Here is a 23,669-nt window from a genome sequence, read left to right as displayed (position 1 = left end):
CCCAAATAACAAGTCTAGCAAAACTGTTAACACTTTGGGCTTGGGAGTCATCTTGCCTATATTCAACCCTGTTTGCTCTTTGTTACCTGTGTAGATAGTTGGTTAAGGAATTCGGATTGTTTGTTGTACCTTAAAATAAAAAAATAGGAGTAGAATTTGATAAATAATATGCCTGTGGTGTCATACCTCTGTTTGCTTGTGGTTAAGAAATGACATACATTGATTACTGTTTCCTTATTTTTTTCTAACATCTATCTTTGAGTCATTTATATTAATAAATTTTTTATGGCTCAGAGACTGCAATATTAATTTTAATATTCAGTTCTAGTACCTAGAACTGGATGAATGCTTCTTTGTTCAGTCTCAATTTGCATGACAGAGGCCTCCACTTTACACAGACCTGAGGTGTATTTAAGCAAACAGTGAAAAAAGTTTCTGCAAAGGTTTCAACCTGGCCAGTGAGATCTTTCTGGAGATCTCTTGTCTGAGAGAAAGACTATGAAATACATAGAACCTAAGGGTCAATGTCTCTTTGTTGCAGATTGAAATTTAAGCCACAGATCATTTCTTAAGTGGTTACTTTGCTTCCACACATTTTCCCTTAACCTGCAAAACTTAACAATCAATGAGAGCAGATAACAGTAGAATATTTTCCATGTGCTTAGTTAGTGCTCAATAAATTATTTGGTTGATGTCTCCATCGATTCTGTCATTTAGATATGTAGTTGCACCTGTACATCAGTTATTAGAAACAGCCAGCTCAACATAAACTATATTTATGTAGCCTTTTTGCTGTTAGGAAATAGCATGAACAACTTTTGACTGTTGCTTAATGCAGAATCTTTATGGATTTTTAAAAAACTAAAATACGGCCATTGCAGTGGGTCATGTTAGCTGCTTACTCATTTTCATTCTTAAAGAAACACTGCATTTTCCCCCCCAGACTCTAGATTAAGTAAAGAGAGGCATAGAAATTATTCGCCTTTCCTCCATAGTTTACTCAATTTCTCTTCTCCAGAGAATTTACATTCTCCAAACTTTAACCTTTTTTAATATTCTGTTTTTTCTAATTCTGTGCCTTTTGTTGTATTTCTAGAGGGGAATCCTTTGTTTTCTTTGCTTGAGACATTTCTTATCTGACCACTCCTCTCATCAACCCCCTTCTCACCCAACTTTAACAACAGTAAAAACTATCAAAAAGAAAATAGCCCCAGAGTGCTACTACCTTTAATTAATACGGACTAATTTTTGTATAAAAATTATACTCCTGGAAGTGAGGTCAAATGCCCTCATTTTGCGTGACAGAGCTCCATAGGTTACACATACCTGCATTTTCTTCTCTTTTCCATTTTTCTCTTGAACTAAAAGCCTGAAACAGATATAGCATATGTTTGCTCTGATTTGTCCTTCCCAGCGATTCCATCTTGTCAGATCCCTAACAGGAGGTTGATGTGGTAATTCAATCTCTTATGCTGTGGATTATTCAACAGTGAGGAGATACTAGGTTTTAATCCCAAGAAATTTAACCTCTGACTTGAAAAAGTAAAAAGTAATATACATGAAATTGTGAAATGAAGGCAAAAATGATTCTCCAAACAATGAAATTTGGTTGCCGGTCAGATCAGGATAAGGCTCCTGAACTTGGGCGCCAGCCTTCCTGGGTGAATCTTCACCATTATTTTGCCACTGGGCAGCATTGGGCGTATTCCTTAATCTCTTTTACTGTGGTTTCCTCCTTTGAAAGCGAGGATCCCAGTAATACCTACCTCATTGGGTTATTATATTACATAAGTATACATATTCATAACACACACTTTAGAAAAGTGTCTGACACACAGTATGTGTTTATAATAAAGTTTAGTTAACATTAGGATGGATAGACAAAACACTTGCAGACTCTACTGGATTTAATATGTGATCAGAATTTTCTTCTGTTTTGAAATCATGCTATTTTTTAAAAGGGCTTTATTTTTTAAGAGCAATTTTAGGTTCACAGCAAAATTGAACAGAAAGTACAGTGATTTTCCATATATCCTCCACCCTCACACATGCATAGCCTCCCCTATAATCTGCGCCAACCACCAGAGTGGTACACAATCGATGAACCTACACTGACATCATAATCACTCAAAGTCCATAGTGAATTTTAAGGTTCACTCCTGGTGGTGTACATTCTAAGAGTTTGACAAATGTATGACATGTATCCATCATTATAGTATCATACAGAGGTTTTTTTTCCAGGCGATCTCCTGGAAATCCCCTGTGCCTGGCCTATTCTTGTTAGGTTTTTTATTTATTAAAGTGTCAACTTACTTGGCATCTTATTAGCATGAGGTCAAACCATGCTCACCTCTGGGGATACAGGGAAATCCCTCCTGAACCTTACAGTCTAGGCAATGAAGGAGAAACTAATGTAAATCAGATGTGGGGTGTAGCCTTAAGGAGCCTAGTCCAGATGGGAAATGTGAAACATACATAGATAAAATTTGAAATAATATAACAATTGTTAAATGACTTTAGAAGATGAATATAAAATGTAATGGGAAAAATGAAAACAAAGGATAGATTTGTTTCCAAAGTAATTTGAGGCAGAAATGGGACTAGAATTCTTGCCTTTTTAGTCTTCTATTCCTAGATTACTCTGCTGTCCACTCTACCACATTGCTTTTCTTAAACCACAGTTATTTGGAGCTAACACTTTACGCAGTAAAACAAAATAAGGAAATGTAAATTTTCTTTTGACATAAGCACTGCAGTGATACATGAATATATAAGGAACTGTTTCTTACCTGTGTCTTCAAAACAATAGATGTCTTTTCTGCTCAGTATACTAATTATAGAAAGTATCATATTACATTTGTTTTATTTGCAATGGTCGCAAGATGCTAATTCTGCCTATTTTTATAGGCCTCAAGTAAGTACTGTAAATTTTTTAAATTGTTCACTAAATAGGAATAAAAAGGTAAAAAAAAACAACCATCATGAGGCATTATCTCAGTGTTAAATTTCAATGGAAGATCAGCACACCTCTGAAGTGTAATTTTCTCCACTCTGGAAATCTGACCTGTCTTGTATGCGTAAACTAAGTTCTGCTTTGGGATTAAATCCATTAGTTTCTTACTGAACAGTGAGGTTGTTACCAAATGAGGCAGGCAGACATAACTTCCTAGTGGGAACCTAATCTGCTGTTTTCCATTAACTGGGTGCACGTCATTAATCACAAAAATGATGCGTGATGAAAACTACAGGGGTTTGGCCAGAAATTGGAACGTGATAATATAGCAGAATATGACTTTTTTATTTTTTATTTTTTACAGACCTCCTAATTCACTGAGAAACAAACACTGAACCTTTGCAACCCATTTTCTTAACATTTTTCATTGGTTTGAAAAAAATGTTAAGAACTGGACAGGCCTGGGATTTTCTGTTTTTGTTTCCTTTTTAAAGGTTTATGTTAGCGTGTATTGCACTGATATTTTGGCAATGGGGTGATTGTTACACTCCAGAGATACTGCTGGCTTTGGAGCTAAGAAGATTGGGACTAAAACCAAGGGACTGTTGAGTTAAAATAAAAAAATCTCTGAAAGATTGGTCTTTGGGGATAGGGCCTGAAGTAAGAGCATTTGCATGAATCATCCATGCAGAATGTGAGGAAAAGTGGATATCATTCCTGTGCCATAGCTGTTGGAACTCTTCCAGTCTCTATAGGTTGTCACTCAACCATGCAGAGCCCCACTGAAGAAAGAAGGGCGGCAAGACTTTTCTTTCTTAGACGGTCAAGCCTGCTGGGTGCCATAACAAAATACTACAGACTGGGTGGCTTAGACAGCGGACATTTACTTCTCTCAGGCCAGAAAGTCCGAAGATCAAGGTGAAGCCTTTTTGGTTTCTGGTGAGAGCCCTGTTCCTGGCTTGCAGATGGCCCTCTTCTCACTGTGTCCTCACATGGTGTAGCGCGGGTGTCTCTTGTTCTTCCTATAAGGATACCAGGCCTATCTAATTAGGGTCCCATCCTTATGATCACATTTAACTTGACCTCCCAAGGGCCTTATCTCCAAATAATTGGGGACTAGGAGTTCAACATATGACTTGGTGGGAGGGTGGGGGCGGGGAGGGGAAAGGTGCAGGTCAGTTCATAACACTAGATATAGCTTATAGCTGTAAGTTCTTCATTATAAGCATTATAAATGACTGTGGCTCATTATCTCACATAACAACGTTACAGATATTATTAATATTCGATTCAATAGTCAGTCTTCTCACTTTCTTCCACATTGGCAGGACCCCCTCCCCCCAACTCCACCTGACTTACTTTCACAACTTCGTTTGCAGGTGAGGGTGGCCATGTGACACAGCTCTGGCCAGTGAGTTGTGGGGGACCCCTGGGAAAGATGTTCCTCCCAGATAAAAAGAGAGAGGCACACTGTTATATGACAATATGAGGCTTGGAACTACTGCAGTTATGGAGCTATGAGGTAGGAGATAACAAACTGAGGGTAACAGAAGAAAGTATGGAAGGAGCCAACGCTCATGTGAAATAATAATAAAAACCCCCACAAATTTTTAAACAACTTTTAGGTGAGTCTTTTTCTATGTAGCTATAGTACATTTCCTAATATACCATGTCACATCTATTTCGAGCTTTCAAGTATTCACACTGTTCACCACATATTGTTTATGGATAAAACATGGGAGACTTACGGGAGAATAAGAAGTAAACATATCTATATATACATGAAACAATTCATATTTTTCAGGTCAGTTGTAGAGAGAAGACACTTCGATGTAAATAAGGCTGTAAGATAAGGAATCAGCGGCTGAAGGGAGTAGGAAGAAAGGAAGGAAAGCTAATCTGTTGGGTGTCTAACATGTGTGAGACCCTGGGCTGTATACTTCATGTATGTCACCTTTAGTTTGTTTTAATATTTAATCAAGTGTGTGGATAAAAAATGAGCTCTGTAATAAATCTAACCTGAAGTACCTCACAGGGTGATCTGATTATAAATTCCTAACAGAGTAGTCACACCTGAGGCCTATAACTTATTAGTAAAAGTTTATCTTAGCCTTTAGCACTCCCTGTCCATTGTTTTTGTGCGTCTAGGTTAACACACCTTTGAAATGCCTCTTTTTCAGACCCCTCGGAAGCCTAACCACCCTCCAGAGCTCATAACCTTCTTAATTAACCTGTAACCCTATCCCCACCTTACTTTCTCCTACCTTCATGTAATCTTCTGAACATTCCCTCCTTAACCCCAAATATATAAAAGAAGCTGCAGAACTGTCATTCTTTGGGAGCATTTGAGATCTTGCCTCCTGGCATTGTTGTCAGTTGCTTCAAATAAACATAAAAATTCTGTGCAGGTTTGGATGTTTCTTACCTCAAGTGCTCAGTGAATGTCTCTTACCTTCATGCGTGGACTAAGAGGCTGGCTCTTTAGTGGTCAAAATTATTCCCCTCTTTCCTCTTTAGTAATTTAATCTTGCTATAAAATGTTTGGACTTTAACCATATCAGTGACTTCTGAAGTTAGTCACAACTACATAGGCTTGTTTTAGTTACGGCAGCAGTAATTTCTTAACATGCGCCCCTGGGCTCATTTTCACGCTAGCAAAATACTTGTTGTTAATGAAGCAGCCTTTTGCTGCTGATTTTTTTTTTTTCTTAATGATTCCCTATTTGTTTCATTTAAAGTACTCCAAATGGATTTGGAAAAACTCCCACGTTATTATAGTCACTATTTTCTTGAAACTTATAACCCTATGAGGGTGACTTCTCCCTGGTTCCTGACAGTGATTTGCTTTTATTATAAAACATCAGCTTTATTTTTCAGTTAGACTCTGTTTGCATTGATTCACTGGTGAAATTATGAAGTAAACAAATGAAGAGGAGAGTCTCTCTCGTTAACACGGTAATTATTGCGAGTATAGGACAGCAGTCTCTCGATATTCCGCTAAATCATTCCTGTTTTTCTTCCATGTAGCAGAGCTGTCAGGTGCCCCTTCACTAATTCTTCTGAGAAATGCACCCATGAAATGAATTCATTTCCCTTTTAATAGCAGTTGAAAAATAATGAGCAGTAAGGAGATTTAGGTAGTGTTTGTTCAATTTATGACTTTTTTTGTTCCTTAGGAGGTGGTTTTATCCAAGGGGACTGGGGAGTAGAGATGATCCAAAGAGAAGTAGCAGAAATGCCAGTTCTTTGCTCACTCACTTTCCTTCAGCCTAGTGTGTTGAATCTGAATCTGATTCCTTGTTTTCTATACCTCTGTATAAATTATTTAGCATACATTTAACAGGCTGATTTTCATGTACCAAGATTAGAAAAAAATATTCTACCTGGGCAGAATTCAGAGCTAAATGCACAAAAAAAATGAAAGAACCTGTTCCTTCTTATCAGTTTACTGATGTTTCTGACAATGCTGTGCCATTTATTAATGAAATGCCATGTCATATAAGAAAAATACAGGTAACAATTTAAAATCAATTCCTTCAGTTATTTTGCTTGTTGACTTTAATAGTTAATTAGAATTGGCCTTTTTTTTGTTTGTTTTTTTTAGGCCTTTTGAGTTTCTGTACATCTTCAATTTCTGTGTGACCCTTTTTGTTCATTTCCATTTCAAAGACTGATTTTTTTTTTTTTTCCATTTTAGACTGCATGTCTAAAATGTGAACAGAATATTGGCTCTTCATGGGAAAAACAAAACAGTGACGTTATATTTTTATATAAAATTTAACTTTTATGCTGTGGTGATTTCAGTTTCAATTCTTAGAACATAATGGAATAATAAAAGGATGTAACTATCTACTTTAGTTTTTCAATTGAGAGGTTGTATTTAAGCAGGAAATATAAGGGAAATATCAGACACGCATATAGACTGTATCTATTTTACTATTCTCTTAGACAATATTATATGTAATCTAATTCTGTGGTTAGGAATACAAGTTGGAATATAAAGGAAAACAAACTTTGGACACTGAAAATGAAAACACCCACTTATGTAATCTGGTGGGCAATTTATGGTTAAATTTAGCTGTCATTTTCAAAAGGTGTTCTTAAAACTGTTGTTATAAAACTGGCTGCTACATGTTATTTCTGCATTTAGTTATATAAATAACCATTGCACATACCACTGGAGCTCCCTGATGAGATTTGGATTCTTAATATCCTTTGAATGATCTTTTAAAAAAATCATTCTTCTCAGCTTTCTGGAAACAGTAAATCAATTCTCATTTTATGTTTAAAAAATAAGGTCTATAGTCATAAATTTATACCAAGTAATAATTCAATAAAGTAATAAAGAATGGGAAACTTTCAGCACCTAGAGATCAAAGTTTGTTTCAGATTTAAACATCTTGAGATCCAGGTGGTTCGCAACAGCAGCGCAAATACAATACTTGGAAACAGATACAGCATTTCTTGGGTTAATATTTATTAAAAGTCATTTGTGGTTTGGTTGTGAACTTTCGTTCATTCCCTCCACCAACCAAGTGTTCATTGAGTTGTTACTACATGCTTAGCATTATCCTAGGCTTAGAGAGAAAACAAACAAGTACGGAAACGGTTTCATACGGTTCTTTAAGTCCAATAAAGAGAATGACATGTGTTGATAAATTTTGATGGTAGGTCATGGTTGTATGGGATTTTTTTAACATGATTATCTCTAGAAGCTCCAGGAAGGAAGCGGCACATAGGTTCAGTGGTCAGACTAAAGCAGAGGTGGATCTGGACGTGTGAAGGCCGGAGGAAAAGGGGGTTTAGGTTTTATAGTTACAAGGCACATAGGGCGCCCTCAACTGGTCAGCAATGAGAAGGATCACTGTGTGTGAGGGGACCTCCACACAGGCCTGGTTGCAGTGGAGGGTTCTCAGATGAGGAGGAATGACAAATTACTTTGAATAGATTGGACATTATTATTAAGAAGTTTCCAAACCCAGGTCAAGAGATTTTTTTAACATTAATTTTGACTTCTAAATGCTTCTGGACCACTCAGAAGAGTCTAATCAGCAGAGCAGAGTGATGACAGTGATGATATTTGAAAGTCATTCTTTTAAATCTTAGCTCAGCAGATCAAAGGTGGCCCTTAACTCAGCATTTGCCGGCCATCTCCACACTGCTATTATCCAAGCCCCATCTGTTCACATTGGACTCTTAAAGTTGTGACGTTTAACGTTTTAGATGATGACCTGTGGGGGGCAAGGCATATTTTTGTTACTTAGAGGAGATTTTTGCTTAGAAGAGATTTATTTGTCATGAAAGGTAATCAGATTTTGGCAGACAAACTCAAAAAGAAAAAGTCTATTCAAGGATTCTGCCTTTGTCAACAGAATTGCTAAATTTTGTTCGTTTAAGCTTATTCTTTGTGCTGGGATCGCTGGGGAGCTTTCCCTTATTATAAAGGATGAAGGATGTCCAGATGACGCTCTTCTCCTCCATCTGCCCGTTAAGTCTTTAATCTCCTACACCTGGGTGGCTTCTAATCTTTATTTGCTTTATGTACCAGTGGTTCCAAGTCCGACAAGTTCTTTGTCGCATATGCCAAGTAAAGTTTCCTTGTGCCATAAAAGGGCATGCTATGCCCCAAGATCTCCTGGAAAATAAAGTGGGTTGCTGTTCACAAGTGGACTTGCCAGTTTTAATGCAACCCAGTTGGTAAATGGCATTCACTCCCTATACAGCCAGGAGTGCCCTATTGATTGGCAGCGGGAAGCTCCTTGCTCATGTTGAGAGCTCCTTTTGCAGGGTTTCTGGCCTCTGTAAATTGTCAGTGTGCTGCCTTTGTGATGGAGCAAAAGGTCCTTTTCTGCTTTTCTCATGGCTGTTTGCTTCTCAGTTTGGAGTCAGTTGAGTTATTTACTCATGGGCCTGAGTTGTAAGGTACAGAAGTTTGAAATGCATTTCTTTTTGGGTCTTTCTTGGTCAGGGTTCTTTCTGGAAGAGGGTCAAAGAATACGGGAGACCAAGTTGTCCACTCCTCCTTAGTTATCACTGTACTGACTCAAGTCCAGCGGGCTGCCTTGCCAAGAGGTTATGCCCTGAGTTGAATTTCAGCCTTGAACCCCGTTGTATGTCACAGAGAGCTCATGTTGCAGAAACAATCCTCTCACCTCAATCATGTAAACCTTCCTCACAAATCGTCTCTATACCCAGTGAGATCAGGTGAATCTATCAGCCACCTTCTGGTGTAATTGGGAATCAGAAGGAAAGGTACAATCCACTTCCTCTGTTCTGCAGGTAAAAGCCTGTAAAGGTTATCTGTATAACTAACTTAGTAAAACATGGTGCTTATTGGGCCAAGACTAAGCTGAAACAGAAAAAGAAGGAGCCCAGGATGGGTGGCTCAGTTGGTTGGAGCATCTGTGCACCAAAAGGTGGCGGGTTCAATTTCCGGGCAGGACACATACTCGGGCTTCAGGTTCAGTCCCTGGTTGGGGTTCATACAGGAGGAAACCAGTCGATGTTTCTCTCTCACATCAATGTTTCCCCCCTCTCTAAAATCAATAAAAACATATCCTCAGTGAGGTTTAAAAGAAAAGGAAGGAAGGTAAGTGGGTAGGTAAAGGGCTATTCCTTGTCTAGCACCTTTGCATTTCTGATGAACCATCGTATAAATAAATGGCAGATTTATAGAATCAGAGACTGGAACACTTGGTTTTTTAAAATCTTATTGCCGTTACTAGAAAGACAGCGGATAAGGGAGGTTACTTAAACCAAACCTTAATTTGTGATCATACTGCCTGGAGAGGGTGAACTGGTATCAGTCTGAGAATTGGAAATTTTCTATTAAAATGGTATTTAATATCTTTGAAAAGGATAATTTTTTAAAATTATGAATATTTAAATTTGGAGGGAATCATTTGGAAAATGTACATTAGAGAGACATTTGTACACAACCAGACCGTGGAAAAATGCTTCAATTTCTGAAAGTTATTACAGTCCTCTCCTTCAGCAATACAAAGCAGTTAGACCTATACAAAATCAATGCCAACTTCTGATGTAACAGACTTTGGAGGCAGTAGCTCTGGCGAGAGGAGAGCCAAGGCGTTCTGTGGAGCAGCCCTTACACCCAGTATTGCTGGTGCTTTGCACAGGGTCTGAGTCTTGCTTCCAGACCTGGACTGCTGCATCTGGCTGGGGCACTTAGCTACCGTTTGCATGGTTCCTAAAGACTAATGACTCATCCTAGACTCTGAATTCCTCACCTCTCTCTGCTTCCTGCCTTTCTCCTGGAGACCCCATTTACACCTACCACTCCTGTCCCAAAGGGAATAATGCCCCTTGGAGGAGAGAATCTTGTCCTTCGACTAGTTTCCTGGACAACTGGGGAGTGGGAGAGGTGATGCCTCTCCCTTCCCCTTTAATAAGACCCTTTAAATAAGCATGAGTGCTTAATTGGATTAGACTTTGTGGCCTGCTAAAAGAAATAAGAAAGTTTAACCCTTTCAACAAAGAAGCTATTCTGTAGCCGAGTTGTAATTTATAGCTTTTCTGACTGTTGAGTAAGACATTCAATCTAGGGTGATAGCAACTTTATCACTTTTAATGCCCAAGACTAATATTATTTATTTAAAGGTGACACATAACCTCTATAATTTTTTTTCTCTCTTGCACTTTGGTTTCTTTCTCCGGGCCCACCCCAGTATACACTGTGTGCCCACTGATTCCTACCTCTCTCCCTGCAAACATGTAAAGGTTTCATCCAGATGAAAAGAAAAATTGTACTGCACTTTTGTGCACATCTGTTTCTTCAGAGGGTGGTTTTGTTTCCTCTCGTTTCTCTCAAATTGTTCTCTTATAGCTTGTTTGTTACCCTTTTCATGCACCTGAAAATTACTGTTTCAAGATGATAAGGTGTCTCTAACATTTCCCAAGACCCTGTTCCCCTTGACTTCTGCGTAACTTTTACATTATTCGGCCTGTTTTTCCTTCTGTAGATCCAAAAGCTTATATTATCCTCTGTTTTCTCTGACCACTTTTAAAAAATCTCTTTTTGAGGGACATTTTTTCTTTCTCTCCTGTAAATGGAAGCAGATTAAGTATTTAGCCAGTTTTAAAATAAATATTTTTTATGAAATATATAAAATAGAAGCATAACTTTATAAAATACTTATAAATTATAAATAAGACAGTAGAAATATATAAATTTATGTAATTTATGTAAAATATGATACTTTATAAGTATATGACTGTGCACGAGATGTAAAGAAAAGTAAAGCAAACATACATGTACCCATAAGCCAACTGAAATAATATCACCAGAATCTCCTGAGAGTCTCTTTCCATTAAAATCTTCCTTCTATCCCAAGGAAAACATTATTCTGAATTTTGTGGTCATCATTTTCTCCCTTTTTCCTTAACTTACTTAAAATTATATTTTGTTAACTTTTTATGAGGTTTTGAATTCTGTGAATGGTATTATGTTTTGTGTATTATTTTGCCACTTGACCCCCTTGAAAACATTCAAGTTGTGTGTGTGCACATGTGCGAGCACGCATGTGCCTGTAATTTTTTTCACCATTGTATGGTATTCTGTTTGGGAGTATCCTAAAATGAATGGGCCAGTCTTTTGCCTGTGGATATTTGGATTATTTCTGGGTTTTCCAATTGTTATATTAAAAACAACATACAATGTTGTATATGTGTATATATTTTTGTACATATATCTTTAGCATATGTAAATATTTGACTTGATGGCACATAAGTTGTTTGTCATTATAACAGAACAGTTGGCACTTCAACCAGCATTATGTAAGCGTTTCTGTTGTTACATATTCTCATTAATTGAAACAATATTTGGTAATGTTGGATTTTCAGATTGGTATGTTTAGATTTTTCTCCCATTCTTATGTCTAGCCTCAACTCCGCTTTCCCTTATCTTTCACTATAAAAATCTCTCTTCTTCTAAATTAGTTTCTCTTTAAATTTTCTTGTGCTTTTAAAATTTTATTTATTATCGCTTTATTCCATTATACCCATTCTTCTACATCTTGGTAAATCTGAATGAAACCCTTCCTATCATTCTTTTGACACTCATGATTCACTGAGTTACAGCTTTCCTGAATGTTTTTGTTGAACTGAAGGCACCTATTCTTATATCTTTATATTTTCTATATTAGCTGTCCTAACACCTAGCATGTAATAGATAACACATATTGGCGGGCTGATTTATAGACGCACCCTGATTTTATGCAGTGCAGTTGTACTTGGATTGTTCTAGGGGAATTAAAAATTTTATTTGATTTTGGGAGTTGGGTTTTTAAAATTTCTATATGAAAAGTTTTGAAAAGTTTTACTGAGGAGAATTGACAGATTCTACATTTTTCTGAGAGGTCCAATTTTTCAATCTCAATGGAGAATGTTTCCTTCCTAAGTTATATGCATTATTCATGCTGACTGTTAAGTTGTTAGTTTCTATTTTTCTTTTCTTGATTTTTTTTCTCTTTTTCTGTAACTTTTTTTACTTTCTCAATATGTCCATAGAAATAATACTTCCACATTCTAGCAGACTTATATTCTTCCCTTTTCATTTTCTACAAACAGGCCAAGTAATAGTGAAAATGCCTAGACTAACTATTCAAGACAGATAGTGGACAAAAGAAACTTTATATCCTCTAAGCTACTCCTGATGTAAAAGGCGAATCTGTCTGTAATCTTTGGTGGTTCGTATGCGCTAGAAGGAAAAGGGAAACTCTGTTTACACCTCTGCATTAGTCAACTTTATTTCAGTTGTTAACTGGTCTGCACCAAGATGACAGTGATAAATCAACAAAGGGGTGGCTTTGAAAAGGGTTTTAAAAAAAATCTACTAAAACGTATATCAACCTTTCTTTTCTTTTTAAAACGTACTGTTGATCTCCCTTATGGCTATCAAAAGAGAATACTCAGCAGATGAGTGGAATAAAGAGCTATTTTTATAGTCAGAAACTATTTTATTAAAAAGAATGCAGAAATAGCACAATAGACACAGAGCTGAGCTGTTTGATCCATTTCTTAAACTGCTACGGTGAGTTCGAAAAACTTGTTTCTCATAAGTTTTGTTTTTTCAACATGCATTTCTTATCTTTTCCCCCTCTAGATTATTGGCCTGTTACTATCATTCTAGCAGGACTAGGGGACATACAGCGATTTTACGTTAACATGTATTCCCTAAGAATTTAATATTCTTTTCAACTTTCTTGAACAAATACATTTTAAAATGTTTCAGTGCTTTTGGGGGGTGTGTGTGTGTGTGTGTGTGTGTGTGTGCGCGCGCAGTCACATTTCTAATACAGGTAGAGATGGCCTTTAAACTTATCCATTGGTAGAGTTATACATGTTTAAAGGTAAAGGCTTTACCGATTACTTTATCCAACCCTCTGCGTTTGGAGGGTCACAGAGGCAACATGATCTGTGACTGTCACACACACACAGAAAAGTGTCTGAGTGCGCCAGGACTTCCTTTCCCTTCAGCTATTTTCAAAATAACTCAGCTAATTTGTGCATTTCACAATCAAATAACATTTTTCTCCTTAAAGTCAAACAAAAGGGTGTTTGTGTATTTTTTTTCATTTGCATCTATTGCAATTACTTGCTCTATCTGATATAACAAATCATGGACAGTTAAATAAAATATATTTGGTAGCATTTTGCCTCCCTGATGTTAAATGCTATCTTTAGCAGTGATATTAATTTAAAAAAACAATACTTTAAGGGTTATTCTAAACCTTTTTTTCTCATAAAGAAGTGTGTTCCTCTTTCTTAGTATTATACTTTGGTATTGCTTGGCAAGAATCTGTGGAAAGAACTGTTACATCACCTCTAGTTTACCACCGAAGAGCAAAAGGTACTGACACTGCTTTGTCTTTTTAAGTAAGCCACAGGCAAAATATGAAACACACTTCACAGTAATTCTGTTGCTCCAGAGTTGCATAAGTCATGGGCTGTGGTAGGATCTTTCATGACTCTGTTTTATTCTGACTACAGTGCAGCTTTTGTTTTCTGAAGGTAAACTTCTCTGTTGTTTCAACAGGTATGTAGACTTCAAATAATTGTTAAATGAGTGTTGTAATTGAGATAATTGACTCTTGGAACTACAATAATAGTGGAAATCTTATGCCCTCTGAATTCTATGTAAAAATATTCCAAGTTTTAAAGAAAAACTTACCGTTTTATAAAGAGAAATTTGCTTGAATAATTTATTTAATTGAATAAAATTAAGTAATGAATCTTCTTGCCACTGCTTTAAGTTAAGTTTTCTAGCATAAGAAAATCACTTAGAGGAGAGATTAGATTTACCTCTTGAGGTAGTCAAGAGTCATTTCTCAGAGTAATATGCGTGAACATTGAATGGTACCTGACCCATATTAAATCGCATCACTACAAAGTAACCCAGGCAATGGGAATTGATGAGAAATATAGTGAGATGAAAACACTAATGAATGTGATTTCCAAGTATTCATTCTCTGTCCCAATCTTTAGCCATATGAACACTTTCACACATGTCCTCCTACATCCACCAAGGGCATCTTTCTGTACACAACAGAGTCACCTACTCCTTAAAGGAGCACCAGTAATAGGGATCCCGAGTAAAAAGTTCCAGTGCATCTAAAGGTGGAATTTATTGGACCAAAAAAGAGGGCTACTTTTATAAGATCTAATTAGGAATGCTGAGCTAATAAGAAATACTAGAATTAGCCTGCCAGTTCAGGAGGCTCTTTTATTAGTAGTTCAGGTCATGGATAAACAACAGAGGGCATGAAATAGGCCACTGATAGTGTGGACTTGAGTGAAATCAATTGTTTTTAGAAGTGGTTTGGAGATGGAATTGATAGGGGTTAAAGGTTGATTTGGTACTTGAGGTTAGAGAAAGAAGGCAGAGGTGAGGTGCTGTTTTCTAATTGTGCAAATGGTGGAGTGTGTTGCTAGTCATTGAGATGTGAATTATTTAAGAGAAGGCAGTGTGAGTGTGTGTATGTGTGTGCACGCGGGTGCACGTACTAGTTGTGGGGCTGGATGATGCTGATTTCGGTCACTGTGAACCATCTATGTGGAGTTTGCTCATAGTTTGGATATCCTAAATATCAGGGGAAAGGTCTTCTCTAAAAACCACAGATCTGGAAGTCGTCAGCATGAAGATGCTGGCAGGAGTCAGAGGAAGCTGTTGCCCAGGGAGAATGGAGTGAAAGATGGTCCCCTGGACACCAGCACTGATGGTAATCTGCAGAAGAGCCCAGAAAGCCGAACCTGCAGTGGAGACAGAGAGATAAAAAGAATTAAGGGAAAACCATGAAACCGAGTGACAGGAAATTTAAGAGAAAGACTATTTAAAGAAGGGAAGTGATAAGAATATGAAATCCTATAGAAATTTCAAAGAAGATAAAAGAAAGAGGGTTTGTTAAATTTAGCTTGGGCAACTTTCGTTTTATTTTCTTTCAAATACTTGTTTTGAGTAAACAGAATAAATACAATAGTCCCATTCTAGTAGCATAATGGAATATCGCTCCGACTGTGCCTGCCCCCATGAACCAGCCCTTGGCCAGCATGTTCACAGGGCATGTGCTCCTTGCCCACTAGTCACGCAGTAGCTGCCACCTTGGTCATCAGATCCACTGTAGCAGGATCGCAGGGCTTGTGTTCAAGGTACCCTGGTTTACTTAATAATGGCCCCAACGTGCAATTCGGACATGCCAAGGAGAAGCCTAAAGTGTTTCCTTTAAGTGAAAAGGTGAGTACAGTACAGTTCTGAGAAAGACAGAGACCACATAAGCATAACTTTTATTACAGGATGCTGTTACGGTTTTTCTGTTTTATTAGTAGTGGTAGTATTGTTACTCATACCGTTCCTAGTTTAAAGATTAAACTTTATCATATGTATGCATGTATAAAGAAAGCTAAGTACATACGGGTTTGGTACTATTGGAAGGGTCTGGCATCCCCTGGGGTTTTGGAATGTGTACCCCGCAGGCCAGGGGGCACTGGTGTCAAGCCTAGAAAGGTTGATTATTAGCACCAGGGCTGGGAATAACAGAATGCTCTGCTTGTGTAGCTGGCACAGCAAATGTTTATTGATTGTCTCTTTTTAAGATATTTGTTTACATATACTTAAATTTAGTAAAATAAACTAAAATTGCAAAATAAATTTAAGGAATGTACTTAGTATACTGATGCGTTAAATAATTTAATTGTCATCGTGGAAAATATGTAATATGGTGGAGACTGAGAAATATGTAAAAGCAAGGATTAAAAAAGAAAACAAAACCATCCACGCCTACAAGCACAAAGGCTCCGTCACTGGGACAAGTAGGTTTTCTCAGATTCTGTCAGTTGCATTACTGTCTGCTGGGTCCATCTGATCGCAGTGTGTGGGCAGGGCATTCAGTCTACCTTCTTGTGCATCTCACTGGTGACTTTTGCACATGAATTACCTGTGCAAGGCACTCGCAAAATAATTGCTAAAATGCACTGAATTCTACTTTAGTCAATGGCGTACCTCCTCTTTTAAAAAAAAAAAAAAGTTTTTATTGATTTCAGAGAGAGGAAGGGAGAGGGAGAGAGAAACATCAGTGATGAGAGAGAATCACCTATCAGCTGCCTCCTGCACGCCCCCTGCTGGGATGGAGCTGAAACCCAGGCATGTGCCCCACTGGGAATCGAACAGTGACCTCCTGGTTCATGGGTCAACACTCAGCCACTGAGCAATACCAGCCAGGTGTCTCTTTTCTTACATAGTTTAATTATTATTGTTATTTAATTTTGTAGACCAATAATTAAAACTCAGATAATTTCTGGAAACATATTTTGATCTGATGTATTGCTGTGGAAAAGGTCTTTATCAAAACACAAAAGTTTACTTCATTGCTTTTATGGGTTGCATAGTATTCCATTGTCTTGGGTGCACTGTCACTTATTTAACCTCCATCCTTTAGGTTATTTACAGTTACAAACAATTCAAGCATTACTTAAATGAGCATATTTACATTGCCGCTGATTCAAAAATGGGATTTATTGGTTGAAGTTTATGTGCACCATTATCTTGACATATTACCATCTGGCCTTCCAAAAATTTTTTCAGCATATACTTATACCAACAGTGTATGAAAGTTACTTCTGTACCAGTGTCAGCACTGAGCATTGTGAGGCTTTTAAATCTGAAAACCTGGTAGATGAAAAATGCATCTCATTTTAATTTTATTTTGTGCCAGCATCATTGCATTTGTTTATTGCTATTTGTAATTTTATGTCTTCCTCATTTCCTAAACTGTGATTTGCTCATTTTTCAGTTTTTTTGCTATATTTTTATTGATAAAAATAATAAAGTAGCCTGATAAAGTTACTCCTAAATAAATTATATTTTTATTGTGTTAAGAATAATATGAATTTAAAATGGTCTGAAGCAGCTAGTTGTTTAAAAAGGATGGTTACAACTGTGTAGCAATGGATAGTTTTTGTAATGATTGGTGGATTGGACTGTTATTTCTGGCATATATCTGTCTTTCAAATCACATTCCAAAGACAAGTAGCTGTATTTACCAGTAAAAGAGACTTCAAATACAAAGTATGAGCAATGTCTTTAATTTTTATGACTGTATTTGTAATTTTGTCCTTGCTATCTCACCCCCCAAATTTGATTCTGGCTTATTTGTAAACACACACACACACACACACACACACACACAAATTTTGTCCTTGCTATCTCACCCCCCAAATTTGATTCTGGCTTATTTGTAAACACACACACACACACACACACACACACACACACACACACACACACACACACACACACACGTGTCTACATGGTGCTCCTGGGCTGACAGAATCCTGAGAGCACTCCGAGGTCTCAGAAATGTCGAAGTTCTACGTAAGCAGAAGGAATGAAAATACTACCCACAAAAAACAGGCATATCTTAAGATTGTTCTCTACTATCTTAAAATTAGTTTTGGATACATTTATACTTCTATTTATTTTTATATATTTTTTACTTTTTTTATTGTTAGAAACTTAGAGAGTTAAAAAAGTTAAATTGTGTATATGTAGAATCCTTTAAAGCATCTTCTTATTCTCTAGCCTGCATCCTACTGTTGCTGTTTCTGTGAACTGTACACCAGTGTTCTTAAAGGTCAGCAGCCATCAGAATACCTGGAGGGTTTGGTAAACTTAGATTGCTGGGCCTGATCCCTAGAGTTTCTCGCCTGAGAATTTGCATTCTTAACAAGGTCCCAGGAGATAATGTATGCTGCTGGTCTGAAATTACACGTAGGGAATCAGTGCTGTAGAAATAACCATGAAAAAATGGGGTTAATTTGGCTTCTTCCCATGTGCAACTAAGTATATATTTGTGGTTTTGTTTTTGTGTTTGGCTTCTAGTTCTCTAAATACTGAAAAGATCTGGGTGGTGTTGGAAAGTGTTAAATTGTAATGGAAATGCACAGGCATTTTTTCTTTATCTCCAAATGCAAATCTGCTGTCTAAAACAGTGTTATTTGAAGTGAAGCAAATTATAACCATAGAGTAGATATAAAAAAACTGTGCCTTCTACCCAGGGAAGAGTATCTGATCAGGATTCACACGGGTGTTCTGTTTTGTCCCCCCTCATCTGTTTTCAGTCAGTTTAGCACACTCTTTTTCAATTGTAAAAATAATGAAACTGAATGGTTCTCCATCTGATTGTGCTACTGCTTCACAAATCAAGTGTCTTTTAATAATACTGTCTTGAGTTACTAAACATAACGCTGTTATTTTGCAACATGACGTTTATGCATGAAAAAAAACCTGTTAAATTAATAATGTTGTTTGATGCACCCTTGAAATTGTCCTTGAGTTATAGTACTACAAAATATCTAATACTGTAATTTGTGCCATGTTTAAACTCAAATTTACTTGAATAGAGAATTCTAGAATAAGTTTCCTAAACTTATTTCATCTCCATAAAGTACACTAAGGTGGCATGGATCAAATTTTCTATATTTATCTATGTGGTAAGAGACCAATATTTTAAAGGGAGGAAAAAGACCTCAGAGAATTCTCATTAAAACCTTCAAGTATGTTGTTAAAAGAGTATAGCCGTACAGAATCAATAGCTCTTTTTTAAAAAAAGAAAACATGATTTTTCAAGAAGTTTAGTGTCATTGCATTGATTAGACAGTAATAGAGAATCAAGTGCATTGTTGAAGTACTTTGAACTCTTGGGTAATTTAAACTATTGAAGCTAGACAGTCTATCTCAGCCTTTTGAACTCAGAATGGACATGGATTTTATAAATTTGATTTGTAGCTCATTTCTTTGGAAGAGCATCACTTAAAATAGACAACGAATTAATGTCTTAATTCATTGCCAATTTTTTGTAATGTTAATGTTGACTAAAATACACCAGTGAGACAATATAATTGCACATTTCCATACATTAAAATAGACACAGCTCCCAGAATTCTGGTATGAGCAGGCATCTCTAGAATTTAGAGTTCACACCAATGGTTTGTAAATCTCAGAGTGCCTAAGGATCACTTGGTTGGCTTCTTAAAAATACAGGTGCAAGGAGCCCTGCATATCAGAGATGATGACTCACTAGATATTCAGTAGTACCTAGAAATGTTTATTTAAAGCATATAATTTGTATGGTTCTGATGCAAAGGATTCAGGGACCCCACTTTGAGCACCTTTGGACTAGGTTATAGTGACAGTGGTCATATATTTGACGGGAGCAAGAATGAGTCACTGAAAATGGGATTCAAATGGAAAATGGACAAAGGCCAACATAGTGATTATAAGACAGAAGCCTCATCTAAAAAATGTATGTATGTGTGTGTGTAGAGAGAGAGAGAAGGGGTAGAAAAGACCAAGAAATGAGTCTTGAGTAGCATCCATATTTGTGAAATAAATAAAAAATAACTCCAAAATGAGAACAGCCAATGCATATACAGTGAACTAGAAACTTTCAGTGTTGTGGAAGCCAGTGTAGTCAAGAGTCAAGAGCATGCTATCGCAGAGCCAGACACCTGAAGAATGGTCATTGCATTTAGTGATTAGGTAGTCTGCTTCAATGAGAAAGGCTCCAATAGAGTTTTGGGTAAGGAAGCCAAATCCCATAGATTGTTAAGTTAGTTGGAGACTATAACATTCAGGAAGTAATTAGGGAGTAGAAATTTGGGTGAGAAGAGAATGTTTGGATAGTAGCCACAGGATAATCATGACCAAATGAAGGTTTTTAAAAATGAAAGGAGTTACATTAGCATATTTATAAAAGGCTAGTGTAAAGGAGCAAATAGGAAATGATAAAGATACAGAAGAAATTGATGACTGAATGAGATCCAGGAAAGCAGGTAGTCAAAGCCATGGAGTTGGCAATGAAAAGGTGAGGTCACCTCATCTTCCATGAATGATGGAGAGGAGTAACGATAGTGAAGAAACGCAGACATTTACAGCTTGTCAGCAGTATGTTGAAGAAAGTTTGTTTGATTTCTTTGGTTTTTCTTGATAAAGTTTGAGACAAGAGGCTTTACTATGTATGTGAGGTTGAAGAACAGGTGGTACAAAGGAATCAAGGTTACAGGTAAGAGAGAAATTTAGATTACCAGCTCTTGGGTTCAAAGTAAATAAAGAATTGGTAGTGTCTCTGAGGTATAAAAGCAGAAGATGAGAGGAAATTTTAAATGATTATCCTAAACCTTGCTTTTGCCCATAAAGAATTAACTATTGCAGCAGTTGTCCTCTTGAGCAAGAGTTTTTAGAAATTAGGACAGTAGGCAACAAATACTATAATCCCTGATAAAGGATAAACAAATGATTGCCTGGCCAGTGTGGCTTGGTGGTTGAGCATCCACCCATGAACCAGGAGGTCATGGTTTGATTCCCCATCAGGGCACATGCCCAGGTTTTGGACTCGATCCAAAACCTGGGCATGTAGGGGGCAGCTGATCAATGACTTTTATCATTGATGTTTCTCTCTCTCTCTCTCCCTCTTCCTTCTTCTCTCTGAAATCAATAAAAACCCCATATTAAAAAGAAAAAGAAGATAAACAAATGAGGTGACCCCTAAGATTGACCTAGTTTACAACCCAGAAGTACAATCTAAGCCTGGCACAGGGAGGGGAACCTAAACAAAACCCAGCACTTCCACTGAGGGGAGGAAACTGAGATCAGAGTTGAGGAGGCTGAGACAGGGAGAACTTGTGGGGTGGAGAAGTGTAGAGAAAGATGCACAGAAAAGAGGAGAGAGAGCTGGAGTTTTGCAGAAGGGTCTTTTCAAAATAGAATATGTGTGGGTGAAACTCTGCAAGAGGCAGGATAAAGAACCACAGGAAAGCAGCAGGACAAATAATTTTCAGAATTCACTGTGAGCTCTAATTTACATTTCCACCAGCCAGGATGGAGATCCTTCCGACTATACAGAGCTTTGAGGAGAGTCTTCAGAATTAGATTGCCTCATTAAAAAGAGTAAATTGGCCTTATTTTAAAGGGTGCTCTGGGCTCACCAGAACAAAGCTTAAAACCAACCCTTCAGAGGATCATAGTGATTCGCACATAATAGTGTCCTGAAGAAAGCTCAATATTCTTTAAAAGAATACAACAAAATCCAGCATCAAACAATGTGAAATCTACAATATTTAGCATCCAATAAAAAATTACTTTGCATATCAAAAGAAGCAGGAAAATAGGACCTATAATAGGCAGAAGTAATAATCAATAGAAACATACCCAGGAAAGACAGAAATGATGAAATTTGTAAATAAAGATGTTAGCTATTATATGCATATGTGCTATCTGCTCAAGAGATGGAGAAAAATATGAGCACGATAAAAACAGAAATAGAAGATACAGAAATAAACCAAATGGAACTCCTAGGGATATTCCTACTGTCAAACGTAAAACAAAGAGAAAAAATGTGAAGAAAGACGAACAGAGTTTCAGTGAGCTGTAAACAGTCAGTACCACTAGTCTAACGTGTAGTTGAGGACCCACAAGACAAGAAAAGGGGAGCAGACAAATATTTGGAAAAATAATGTCTAAATATTTTTCAAGTTTGATGAAAATTATAAACCCACAGATCCAAGAGCACAATTAATTCAAGCAAATTGAATGTAAATTAAACCACACCAAGGCACATCATAATAATTTGGCTGAATGCCAGTAAGAGGGAACATTTTTAAAGTAGTCAGAGGAAGCAGGCCTAGCCCCCAGCTTCTGCTGTAGGAGGGGATGTGTACAACAGAGGCTGGGCTGGAGCCCAGTTTTCAGCCTGTGGGGGTTGAGACAGCCAGTAGCACTCAAAAGGTAGGTGATTCTGGGTCCCACACAGAGTGGAATTTAACAATAGCAGGATCTTCCAGGTGGGATTTTTGTTGTTGCTCTGTTTTGTTTGTTTTGGGGGGAGGGAGTCACTGAGATGGAGGATGACCAGGATTGTAATGAATAGGCTCAATGCTCTTCACTTTGGTTTATGGCATTTTTGATGCTAGAACTGGCCGAGATTCTCAGACAGTAACAACTGTGCCCTTAGGACAGTGATGTGGTTTGCTCCAACATTTGCACAGCGATGGCAACAGTGAAATTTTAGGTGTTCTTGTAAAATTTTGGTAGAGAGAAGAGAGCAATCTTCTTAGTATTGAGTATGAATAGTGAGTATTGGTATGTAAACTCAGAATAAGGTGCTATGTTTGTATTATTCAACTTTATATTCTCATTGAATAGCACAATGCCTCTCTCATAGCTTAGGACTTGATAAGATATTTATTTAATGGACTTTCCATGCTCTTTTTTTTTTAATTGGTAGCAATTTTGTAATACCAGTAACAAATTGAGATTAGGAAAAATCTAAAAGAAACCCAAGCACAATAACAATAGCCTGAAGTTCTTTTACATAATTGCATGGTAGAGCCTTTTGGAAATAATGTTTGCAGTCTACTTTTCTGAACTTGAAAGATGATGCTTCTGACCTACTTTGTATGTATTATGAACAATAATTATAAAACGTCATGTACCTTATAAAATGTTCTGTGAATGCATCTTTTCTATAAATATGCAGATTTTAGAAAGTAGGTCATTGTGTTTTTGTCCTTCCAAACTAGTGAAATGGAGAATAACCTTTAGAAGTTTTTTTGAAAAGTAGGAGCATTCATGGTTGCATTGGACACCGTGCATTGAATGAACATTTGAAGCAGGGACCACATGAGGCCCAGAATTGTAGAAACAAAGTTTTCCTCCTTTCAGAACAAATACACATGGGTCAGTATTAATAGTCAAATCAGTATATGAAAAGTACCCTGTTGTTGGTACATGATGTGTGCCCTGAGTGTGAGGGGGAGGGAGGCAGAGTGTGGAGGTGTGTATCTAATCACCGTGATGTGGAAAGGATTTTAAGAACAAGGAGGCATTTGAATTGTTAGGATTTACTCCTAAGCACAGGGAGTAGAATTTGAAAAGGTGTTTTGGAAGTTGAGAGAGAGGCATTTTCAGTGAATTGCAGAAGTCCAAGCTAATAGAATTTGAGATTAGTTTTGGAAGAGAGAGTGAGAACCTAACGGGCTGAAGGGGCCAGATTGTGAAGAACTGTGAATGGCAGGCAAACTATTTTGAGCTGTATCCAGTAAAATAGAGAACCACTCTGAAGGTTTACCTGTAATGAATATCTTCATTGCCTTGCTTTAGGGAAATGTAATTTTTTGCCACATTTATGCCACAGGCAACTCATGGAGT

General features: G+C 37.2%; 1 protein-coding gene across 2 annotated transcripts in view; it reads left to right on the top strand.

The window, feature by feature from the left end:
* PTPRK (protein tyrosine phosphatase receptor type K) overlaps positions 1–23,669 on the top strand; it is a 434,061-nt gene that overhangs the window by 178,094 nt on the left and 232,298 nt on the right. The window lies entirely within an intron of this gene.

Source organism: Miniopterus natalensis, chromosome 5 (genome assembly GCF_054644295.1).
Source record: "Miniopterus natalensis isolate mMinNat1 chromosome 5, mMinNat1.hap1, whole genome shotgun sequence".
Classification (NCBI taxonomy): Eukaryota; Metazoa; Chordata; class Mammalia; order Chiroptera; family Miniopteridae; genus Miniopterus; species Miniopterus natalensis.
Note: the sequence above shows the minus strand (reverse complement) of the source record. Positions and strands in the feature narration are given on the sequence as shown.